This window comes from Ochotona princeps, chromosome 15, assembly GCF_030435755.1.
Source record: "Ochotona princeps isolate mOchPri1 chromosome 15, mOchPri1.hap1, whole genome shotgun sequence".
NCBI lineage: Eukaryota > Metazoa > Chordata > Mammalia > Lagomorpha > Ochotonidae > Ochotona > Ochotona princeps.
In genome coordinates this window covers 22,952,120-22,964,178 of record NC_080846.1, presented here as the reverse complement: position 1 = coordinate 22,964,178, position 12,059 = coordinate 22,952,120, and positions in this window count along the sequence as shown.

Here is a 12,059-nt window from a genome sequence, read left to right as displayed (position 1 = left end):
AAGTATTTTATATTTTTCTTCAATCATAAAATTTGGAAATCCAGTGAGCATTTTGACCTGATAGCATTCTTAATTTGGGCTGGTCACATTTCAAGTGTTCAGTAGCCACAGTACCTAGTGACAACACAGTGGTAGACCTAATTTTTTATTTTCCCAAATGAAGGAACTAAGGAACAAAGTACATTATGACATAATGAAGCAGAATCTTCTTGAACAAAGTGAGAAAACCTTTTGTGCAAAGGACCAGATAGTAAGTATTTTGGCTTGGCAGGCCACTTGCGGTTTGCATCACATACCTCTTCCTTCTTTTTCCCTTTTTCTTTCTTAACTATCAACACCTTAAAAAGACAGAAACCATTCTTAGTTTTACTAAAACAAGCCATGGTACATCTCTAACTGGTCTGCATTATGGAGCATTCTGTGAAATTCCTCAAAGTTAATGCAGTGTAGAGTCAAGGCCAGAAAACCAGAACCATTCCAGGACGGCCAGCGTCCAGGCACCAGAGTTGAGAGGGGACGGGGAGGAGCTGAGCAGAGGAGGCAGTGAACTGGAGGCCCATATTTCTGTGGTTCAGGAGGCCATGGTAAGATCACTAAGAAGCCACTGGAAGCTTTACACAAAAGTATTTTTTCTACTAAACACATGATTATTTATCTCACATGATCCAAGCTGTCATTTCACACCCCCTAGAGGGACCCGTGTTTGCCATAGGGATTGGGTCAGAATGTGGGAGACCCACACCCTCTGCTGGGAGTTCTCAGCTCAAGCCCTGACTCTACTTCCAATCTCAGCTTCCTGGTAACGTACACTCTGGGAGACAGCTGATGTTGGCTCAAGAAGTTGGGTCTCTACCACTCATGTGGGACTCATGTGGGAGACTTGGATTGGGGTCCTAACTCTTAGCTCCATCCTGGCCCAGCCCCAGTTGTGGAGGACATTTGAGAAGTCAATTCGCTGATGGAACTGTGTGTGTCTATCTTTCAAATAAGATAAAAATAAATAATAACTTTAAAAGTCCCCCTTAAAATCTATCCCAGGCAATCTCATTAAGTAAATCAATGAGCTTGAATCATAAAACAAAATTATACGCTATAATGTCTCATATACCTTGTTTGTATTTACAAGACTTTTTTTTTCCTGTGTGGCTTCATAATGAGTTTTCTGGTTATGTGTGAAATGTAATTGTTTTAGTGTATCTGTATGGCAAGCAGGTAGCACACTGTGGAAGAGATATCATTAGTAAAAACCTAAACATGTTATGCAGAAAGTGAGGAGTGAATAAGGTTTAGTAGTCTGCTTAATCAATGAGATGAGGTAAAGGATGTAATTAAGGTATAGCTATGAAAAGGTGATTTCACGGTAATATGAAAAGCACTTCACATTAATTTGTCATGATGAATTGTTAAACTAGAATTTTGTCTTTTTGGTCTATAGAACCAAAAGGGGAAGGATAAAGTTAAGATAAAACTGAGTCAATAGCAGCATTACCATATAAAATAGAAATTACATACAGAGCAGAAATGACAAGACATGGTAGGTTTCATTCAGTAAATAGATATGCAGATGCCTGGCATATAGGACTGTCTACTGATAATGTCCCCATTGATTTGAAGTTCATTGTGGCCATCTGACCTGCTTTGACCAGTGAAGTGCAACTAACACATCACTTTACAATGAAGGTCTTTAGTTGCGAGTGCTCAATTCATTCCTGATCGTTCCTTACATGCAATGACGAGGCATTACGTAATGGGCAAGTACCCCAGAAGGTCATATGAGCCTGTAGCAGCTTTTGAATAAGTGAAAATAAATCTTTGTTGTTCATCTAAAGTTGTGGTGCTGTTTCTCATATCATCAAAACTAGCCCATCCTTCCTGATGCAATATAGATCATGTGCCAAATGGTTATGTTTGGTGTATACAATGAGAGACACAAGGAAACAGTTAGAAAGGCCTTATCACCAACTTTCTGTAATTTAAGTAAGTAGGTACAGATAGTGGCACAAGAGAGTGGAAAGTGCCTGGTGGGGGGACACTGCTTCAGATAATCATAGAATGCAGAAATACCACAATGGAATGTGTTATCACATATTTTTTAGATGTCTGAAGTTCAGTGGGACTGTTTTCAACACTTTACGTGCCATTTTGCTCCTTACCTTGCTGCTCCAACTTCTGCTTCCATGATGACACCTCATTCTCTGACCCTGGCTCCGCTCCTCTTGCCAGGACACTTGTGGTTCCACGGAGCCCACGGGGACAATCCAGCGCCACCTCTCTGTTTCAAGAACCTTAGCAGCTCCCAAAGTTCTTTGTCCATGCAAGGTTATTCATACACCAATTCTGGGCACATCTTAGGATGTAGCAGGGGATTCAGCTAATCATGGTTAATTCTCAGTTAATTTATTACTTGATCTATCTGCAGTAGAAGGTACTTGAAAAACATAAATGAAATATAAGCATATATGAGTGTAAAATTATTTTTGAAATTCATGCATAGCTATTCTAAAACACACACTTCCCTTGAGCTTTTCAGAAACTCTTTGTACAATGTGTTCTCCATCGGAGAAGACTTGTTTGCTGTTCACTCCTTTTTTCATGACACTCTGCCCTTCTTCTTCCCTATCTAGATTTTCCATTCTTGTCGCTTTAAATGTCACCTACATGCTATACCTTCCTATGCCTCTGTGTTGGAATACAATCTTGTATTTGCAACTACTCAGCATCTCCAGTTGTATGTGTAATATTTAAAACTTCACAGGACCAATTATGAATACCTGACCTTACCCCCTCTCCAGCACTGCACCATCTCAGTTAATGGGCACTTCATCCTTCAGGTTGCTCTATCCAACATTCAGAGTGATCTCTGACTCTCCTCTCTATGCTTTGTATTGCATATCCAATCTACCAGATCCTATTGGCTCTGTCCAAAACGCACCCATATCTCATCTAACAGCCTAATCTAATCTAATCTCATTGGTTTTATCCAAAACACACCATATCCTACCCACCAACAAACCTCCTTGGCTGTACCACAAAACACACAGAGAACATACCCAGAACTCTCACAGTTATAGTCTCTTCACTTCCAACCTATCTTCCTGCAGATGTTTTTTTTTTTTTTTTCCCAATGAATCTTCCATGGACTTCCTTTGAAAACAGGTCAGACTCCTTCCCTCAGTGTGTGGCTCCACTTCACAAGCATGGTGAAAGCAAAAGCCAGCAAGGCCCTGCCCATCCACTCATCTCTCATCCTCCTCACTACTTTCCCTTTGCTCATTTAGTTGTGGCTACACTGGCCCCTTCATGTTCCTTCTGCTTCATGGACCTTGCCTTCATTGATGATTCCTTCTGGAATAATCTTCACCAGGGAATGAACTGCATGGCTAACTCACCATCTTTGTCTTTGCTCAATCACCATCTCTTCTATGAAATTTATCCTGTCCTCTCTGTCAAAGACCCTTCTCAGACTGCAAGAAACTTTTTAAAGTAGTTTCATGATGTTTCCAAAAATACAACAACTTTGGTATAGTGATTAAGATATTGTTTAGAACACTTGCATCCCACAGTAAACTCGGGTTTCAAGTATCTGCTCCACATTCCATTCCAGCTTCCTGTTAATGCATACCCCAGGAGGCAGCATGATGGCTCAAGTGGCTGAATGTCTGTCACCCACATGGGAGAACATATAAGTTCCAACATTCTGGCCTTATTCTAGCCCAGCTCCAGCTGTTATAGGTTTTTAGAAAGCAAATCAGAGGATGGAAAATATGTATCACTCTCTGTCCCTTCCTCTCTGTCTCTCGGGCTTAGTGTGATGGCTCAATTGGCAAACTCTCCTAGCATCCCACATGGGCACCAGTTTGTGTCCTAGCTGTTCTACTTCCTATCCAGCTGTCTGCTTACAGCTTGGGAATGCAGTGGAGGATATCTCAAAGCCTTAGGACCCTGCACCCACATGGGAGACCCACAAGAAACTCCTGGCTCTTGGCTTTGGATTATCTCAGCTCTGGCCATTGTGGTTATTTGAGAAGTGAACTAGTAGATGAAAGATCTTCCTCTCTGTCTCTCCCTCTCTCTATAAATCTGCCTTTCCAACAAAAAGAAATAAAGCTAAAACATTAAATACTTAATTATAAATAAATCAACATGTTCTGCCCTTCAGTAAAAGTAATCCCAATTTTGGTAATCTCTTTTGTAGAAATAAGAACACCAATGCATTAGGACAAATACATAAGTATATTTATGACACCATTTTCACAGGCCAAAAAGCAACAGAAAAATAATCTGGTTGCTTATCAATAGGAAAACAGTTGTTTGTCAGGAGGAAACCTGATGAATGCATAATGCTAAATCAAAGAGCATTATGCAACCATTAGAAAGAATGAAATTATAAACACACGGATGTCACTGCTGTCTAAGTGACACTGGCATGTTGTGAAGTAACGTGTAAATGCGTATTATGGGAGCCAGCACAGTGGCATACCAGGCTAATCCTCTGCTTGCAGTGCTGGCACCTGCCTTTCAAACAAAAATAAATCTTTTACAAATGTGTAATATTGTTTATGCCTACCGTGTCATAATACACTTAAATAGCAGAATGATGGACTTGTGACCGTTTCTGAAGGACTACGTTATTTTAATAATATAGGAGAAAACTTTGGGGGTAGGGGCAATAAAGAGGGTGGGAGGCGAAATTCCTGAGCCTCAGGAACTGTATCATGAAAAGTAAAAAAAAAAAAAAAAAAAAAAGAAATCATGTGTACAATGCACCAGACAGAAAGTTGGGAACATAATAACAACTCAACAAATATTTTCCGTCATAAAAATATGTGTACTACTACATTTTGAAAAGCAAAAGTTTGCACAAATGAATTTTAGCACACGGAGATGTTGCACACCTTCTTTAAACTGTCACCATCATTTTCTTTAAGCTGTTGCACTGTGTGTGTGCACAGTGGACCACACCTCACAGCAGGTGCCAGGCAACAGGCTTGTCACTCCAATCACTACAGCTTCCACGGTAGAGCCCTTTCCTCAAGGACCAGCTCTGACACTGGCTGGCCCTGAGCTAGTCCAGCCCCTGTGTGAAGAGCACCCATTTTCAGTTTTTGCTAAGTTTGCCATACACCATCCCGTCAAATCCCTCCCCATATGTTCCTGCTAAGGAACGATGCTGCTTCCTGAATGTACAGCTTGTGTGTAGTAACACTCACTGCAGGTAAAATATAGGACACTCAGATGATTTGAATTTCATATAACAAAAAATTTTAATATAGCAGCATCCCGAAGTATCATGCATTTTGATTTTCTAAATTTGACAACCCCACACTTGGTATCCCGTGATGTTCCTGGCTTTGACTTGGCAACAATCCAGAGGATTGGCTTTTACACCTCTGCTGCCCTCTACTGGTTATTGTTGGCCACTTGCAGGGAGAGAAAGGCTGGGGAGCCTGAGCCTGAAAGGTTACGGAGCATGTCCAGTCCAGCAAGTATTCCTGAGACATAAGCTTACAATGTTCCAGTCGCTAGAATATGCTAGATGACAACTCCATGTCCGCAAGGACTTTCCACAGTATAAGAGGAGATTCATACAGAAAATATCTTGGAAAAGAAGTGACATGTCTCAGAAAATTATGTTCCAAAAATATTTTTACTGACACTTGGACTTGGGCGCTTTCTGGGATTTTTTTTTTCCCTTCAAAAATAGATCATACATAGCAGGAATAAAAAAACTAACATCTAAAAAGGCAAAGAGGAGCTTATCTTGGGCAGTAGAAGCTTTGGGGACCCTCTTGGTTAGACAAAAGGCGGCTCAAATTTCAATCAGGTTGAGAAAATTTAAATGCATTAAATAAAGCTGTTGTCGATCAAACAGAAAAAGGAATTGTATTAGGAGGGCTGCTTTGACAAGGGAGGTTTGAGGAAGCAGCTGGGGCAGAGGGTTGGAGCCTCAGGGCAGCCAAGACAGGAGCCTGTTGAAGAGCAGTTGGGGACGGGGGGTGGGCTGTGGTGAGTGAAGATGAAGGGGAAGTTTGCCATCTGGCTCTCAAGTTTCTTACTTTTCACTTCATTTCTTTCCAGCATCTTTTAAAAAACAGATTATTTATTTTCATCTACTGAAAGGCAGAGCAAGTGCAAGACCTCCCATGTACTGATTCAATGACCAAATGAGCATGATCGCCAGGGATGGACCAGTGGGAAGCCAGCAGCCTGGAACTCCATCTGGGTTCTTGAGCCATCAACTTCTTCTGCCTCATAGGATGCACAGGAAGGAAGCTGCATCGGGATGTAGAGGTACCACAGCTTGAACTGCTGTTTCAGGTGAGGCATAAGCATTCCAAACGGGGGGTTAACCCACTGTATCACAACTTCTGCCTTATCTTTCCAGCCTTTTTTTTTTTTTAAATAAAGAAAAGTACAGACAGCAGTTCTTGGTTCATAGAATTTAAGAGATGCAAGGGCGTGTCTGTGTAGCCAAAATAGAGTGGTACTGTGAGTACAGAGTCATTGTAGAGGCAGGGAAGCAACAGATGAAGGGCTACGCAGAAAGCAAGCACACCAGCTGACGGGTGACAACGGGGAGTGGAAGCAGCGTCTCCAGAATATTTCATTTCAGAGACTTTCCTGCCATTATATAGTACGGGGGCCTGAGACAGTTTATCTGTTCCAAGGGTCGCCAGAAAGGCTGGAGAATTTCATAACTTCAGAAGGACATACAAAGTGAGGAGGAATTGCTAATCTCTGCGAACCTCAACAGATCCATTGGTTCTGAGTCCAAAGTTGTGTTGAACAGACATGGGAATGAAACGGTAAGCCCAGAGAAAGGGGCTTTGTCAACTGCTGAGGTCGTAGTGAGAGTTCAAGACAGATGTATGATACTTGCCGCTCTAACAGAGTTCCTTGGCTTGTTAAGCTGTACTGGCCCTCAGCCAGATCAACCCATCAGAATCTCAGCGGCACCCTCCCCTCCTGACCCATTGCATCCGGGCCATCGTTACGTCTCCTGAAAGATCTTGCTGCCTTCTTTCTGAATTGCTTGGATCCATTCTCTGCAGTGAAGTGATCCTAAGAATGATTGCCATCCAAACCTTCCCGTGACTATACACAGGACTGAAATGTTCTTTCTGGGCTGGGCGTGTTGTGTGGCAGCTAAGATACTGATTGATACACCTACATCTAGTGTCACAATACCTGAGTTCAAGTTCCAGCTGCATTCCCCATTTCAAATCCCTGCTAGTAAGCAGCCTGGGAGACAGCAGAGATGGCACAGAGTTGATCCTGACCCATCCATATGGGAGGCGGGGACTGAAGTGCCAGCTTCGGCCTGAACCAGTACCAGCTGTTGCAGGCATCTGAGAGAATGGTGGGTGGGAGCATGCGGGCTCTCTCTCTCTCTCTCTCTCTCTCTCTCATTGTACTTCAATTAGTTAATGAATTAGTTTAAATTTAAAAGATATTTTTTCTGAGTTTACTTGCACCAATTTTTTTATTTTGTCTTCTCCTACCACTTTCCTTTTACATGTCACCTTAAACTCCAGCCATGGGTTCAGCTTTCCCTTCATTCAGCTATAAATTCCTCTGTGGAGTCTTCCTTAAGCCCTCTGGAGGAAAGATGTGCCATTCTGTGCAGACATTCCCGACAATGACAGCAATGAAAATTATAGTGCCAAGCCCCACATTTTTCTGTACTCTACATGAGCAGTAAGACATAAATGTTCCCATACCCTAGTTTGCCTATCAAAGTACTTATTACATTTTATTTAAAAATGCTTTCAGAATGACTTAATTCCTTTATTATACTGTGGATTCCAAGAAGAGAGAAACTCTGTCTTGTTCTGTCTTGAGATCATAGTATCTAGCACAGATACACCAATCTTTGAAGCTGAACCTTGACAAGAGTTAGACTTTTAACACAGAAAAACAAGGAAAGTGCATTCCAAGGAGTCAAAATTAGAGGGTAGGAAGGACAAGATGCATGTAGACAGTGGAAAACTATTCACCATAACTGAAATGTACAGTAAACAGATGCAAGCTTAGAAATTATACAGATGACAGGTTATGGAGGACCACTGGTAAGGTGTCTTCATCCACAGACATGTTGAAGTGTTACCTATTTAGCTTGGTTTATTTGAAAGTCAGAGTGACAGAGACAGAGGAAGAGAGAGAGAAACATAGAGATCCAGGCCCAGAGCAATGGCTCAATGGCTAAACCCTCTCCCTGCATGCATGGGGGTCCCCTATGGTGCCAGCTCATGTCCTAGCTGCTTTACTTCCCACCCAGCTCCCTGCCTGTGGCCTGGGAAAGCAAGGCCTTGGGACCATACACCCAAAAGGAGACCTTGAAGAAGCTCCTGGCTCCTGGCTTCAGATCGGGTCAGCTCATCTCTGACTATGGCAGTCACTTGGGGAGTGAACCAGCGGATGGAAGATCCTTCTCTGTCTCTTCTTCTCTCTGTAAATCTGCCCTACCGATAAGGATAAATAAATCCTGAAAACTAAAAATAACAAAATAGAGCTCCAAATCTTCCGCATGGGTGTCAGGAACTCAAATACTTGAGTCATTACCAGTATCTCTCTGGGTGTGCATCAGCAGCAGACTGAATGGGAAGCAGAGCAAGGACTCACACCCAGGCACGTCAGTCTGCAACCTGAGCACACCAAATGGTGTCTCAGCAAACACCAACCTTACAAAATCTTACATGTTATGCACTTACATTTCTCAACATCCGCCAATCAAAAAGCACCATGATGTGAACTGTGTTCTAAATTGGTGAGAACCCCTCCAATCACACACACACGGCATCTGTTCCACGTGAATGGTTTTCTGATGTGCCATGGATAAATGACCCACACCTGCGCAGTCAAAAACAAAAGCTTCTGTTGTAGATGCAGAGATGCAGAGGTTTTGCGGGCTTTTCCACAAAACACTTCTGGGAAATACTCAGGGCCCATCCATCAAGCAATCATCGTCTGGGTGCTTTTCCTATTGCCTCCACAGCCCTGGCTGCACGTCCTGTACATGCAGTTATCTTCTGGCATCAAATCATTTGTGTTTAACGACTAGCCGTGCCTTTACATCAATGCTCAGTGGTGCTAAAAAAAAAAAAGTAATTTCCTATAAAAGCAAATTCTCGGTCCCATGGTTGCTTTGGAGGCCATGAAGGATATTATGTTGGAGAATGCAACGAAAGCAGTAAAACATTATGTCCATGTGTATTTGTAGTGCATTTAAGTGGCTAACAAGCGCTAGCAAAAAGCAGCTTCTCGATGTTTCAGAAGTACCGTTTTTAAGATCTCTGTGCTATTAAGCACATCCAGATGATCCATGCTGACACAGCATTTTCAGCTGAGGGTAACAGAGTAAGGGTTGGAATGGAATAGTCTAGAAGAAGGGAATCTTTGTGATAATCCTATAGGCTAATTTAAATGAACTACTTAAATATTAACACGATTGGAAGATATTAACCTGGAAACATAGAAGAACTTCTCATATGAATTCAGTGATCTGAAATCTTAATATGCAACATTAAATAATGCTCAGGTTCTTTCTTCACATGCTTGAATTTTGACAATACCCCCCTGCCCCACCCGCCCAAAAAAAGAGATGGCAGTTTTATGGTGCTTCAGGGCTTGCACAGCATGGCACAATTTATTTCCAGTAAATAAACAAGTGATTTGAAAAATTAAAACACAAGTTGAATTTTTCATAGTGGGTTGATTTACCTAGTGCCTGCAGTTTCTGCCTATAACGTAGAGATGGCTCCCCCTAGTGGCATTCCGGCGGAACAGTTCTCCAGCAGCTCTTAAATGTTTCAGAGACACGTACTAAAGGTCCGCTGTGTTCAGGCAGGCGTTGTGCTGTGCTCTGGGGACAGAACTGTCATTGAAAATGAAGGTCAGTATGGTTTAGAACCAAGTCTCTTCAAAAGAGGTGGACCAGAAAGAGTGGAAGTATCTACTTTGGCAGTGGAATGACAGAAAACCAGTTGGGGAGTCAGGGGGTGGAAGTAGAGAACGGACGTTACACAGAGAAGCATGATACCTCGTGGAAATTTCCAGTGATTTCATCTGATAAGGCATGAGCATGCAGATTAGAGTGAACACAGCTGGAAAAACATACAAGGGCCGGAGCAGGACCTGCTACAGGGTATGGACCTTATCCTGTTGGATAATCTCCCCCAAACTGTGCTCCCCGCGGAGTCACTCACATATGCCAGGGCCTCTGCTTTCCTCGCAACACTTTAAGCCACACCATAAAACCCATCACTTGTGCACTGAAATTAGAAGAATTCACTCAGCTGGTACGCTCTGCGGGTGTCCAACGCCGAATCCTTGCGATTCTCAGAGATATGCCAGAGACGCAGCATTTGGGGAGCCAACGGAACGCAGAAAATTGTTACAGTCACAAAAGTGAATGAGTTAGTCATGGGAGGCCATGAGAGTGAGAGGCGGAAGTGCAAGGTCAGAAGATGGCAAAGCCACAGAGCAGCAGCGGAGGGAGGGCTGAGGCGGGAGGCGGAGAGAGGGACAAGGTAGAGGCAACATATCCAAAGGAGGGCCATCTCCTGAAGGGGCGGGGGGAGAAAGAGACGGAGAGGGAGATGCAGAGAGAGAACTTCTCAGAAGAAAATATAGAACAAAGTCAAATACAGCTGAGAACTGAGCTAAGCCCTAAATATGAATTATTAGGATTGGCAGTTAGAAGCTCATTGATTGAGAGAGAGAAATGATAGGGGATTTGGAGAGGGACAAACCCATTGTTTAAAAGCGCTGTGAAAGGAATGAGCGTCACGGTTTGCCTTACCAAACAGCCACGCTGAGCGAGAAAGAAGTCGGAAGAAGATACATGATTTCAGAATCTCCTAAATGTGGATTTTTCCTAAACCCTGAAAAATCTGTAATCAGGTTTGCAAGTTGAAGAGCAGCACACATGGGAAGCAAGAGGTTGAAAGCAAAGCAGGAAGTAGCTGTTTAAAGAAGGGATCCAGAGCACAGAATAGAAGATGTGGGCTGGCCAAGAAGACAGGTGCAGGGAGAGAGGAAAAAGGGCGGGATGCGCATGAGCTAGGTTAGAAAGCAAAGTAAGCAACGCACGGTCCAACACATTGTTTCATTCCCTTTACTGTTGACAGCAAGGACGGTGACTGGGAATCGCAGGGATCCAACGGCAAGCGGACCTGAGAGAAACCTTTCAGCGACTGCTGTGCGGTGACTGAGTGGCAGGTGGTCTAACACGAGCCAAGACTAAGCAGCAGGGCAGGACTGGTCCAAGCTGGCGATCGTCACTGCGTGGCTTCCTGGGTGACCTCACCCTGCTCAGGGCCAGCACATCACAGGGCTGCCATTTTATCAGAACAGATAAAGCCAAGAGGAAGCTGAGGACACTGCCAAGATTTTTTTTTAAAGACGATTTCAGTTAGAGTTGCAGGTTCCAGACAGAGGGGGGAAAGAGAGAGAATGTGCCATCCTCTGGTTCACCTCCCACATGGCCCCAAAGAACAGGGCTGGACCAGGCCAAAGCCAGGAACGAGGAGATTCATCTGGGCTCTCTTGTCGGGGACAGGGCCCCAGACCCCTGAGCCTTTTGCTTCCCGCTGCTTTTCCTAGGCCATCAGCAGACAGCCGCATAGGAAGTAGAATGCCCATACAAGATGCAGGCATTGTGGGAGGTAGCTTTACTCACTAGGTCACAATGCTGACTCCAAGATTTTTTTAAAGGTTTATTTATTTTTATTGCAAAGTCAGATATACAGAAAGAGAGACAGAGAGGAAGATCTTCCATCTGATTCACTCCCCAAGTGGCTGCAACGGCTGAAGCTGAGCCAATCTGAAGCCAGGAGCCAGTAACCTCTTCCAGGTTTCCCGTGTAGGTGCAGGGTCCCAAGGCTTTGAGCTGTCCTCTACTGCTTTCCCAGACCACAAGCAGGGAGCTGGATGGGAAGTGGGGCCACTGGAATTAGAACTGGCAGCCATATGGGATCCTAGTGCGTGCAAGGACTTTAGCTGCTAGGCTACTGCACTGGGCCCAACTCCAACTTCTTAAAAAATTATATGCATTTTTT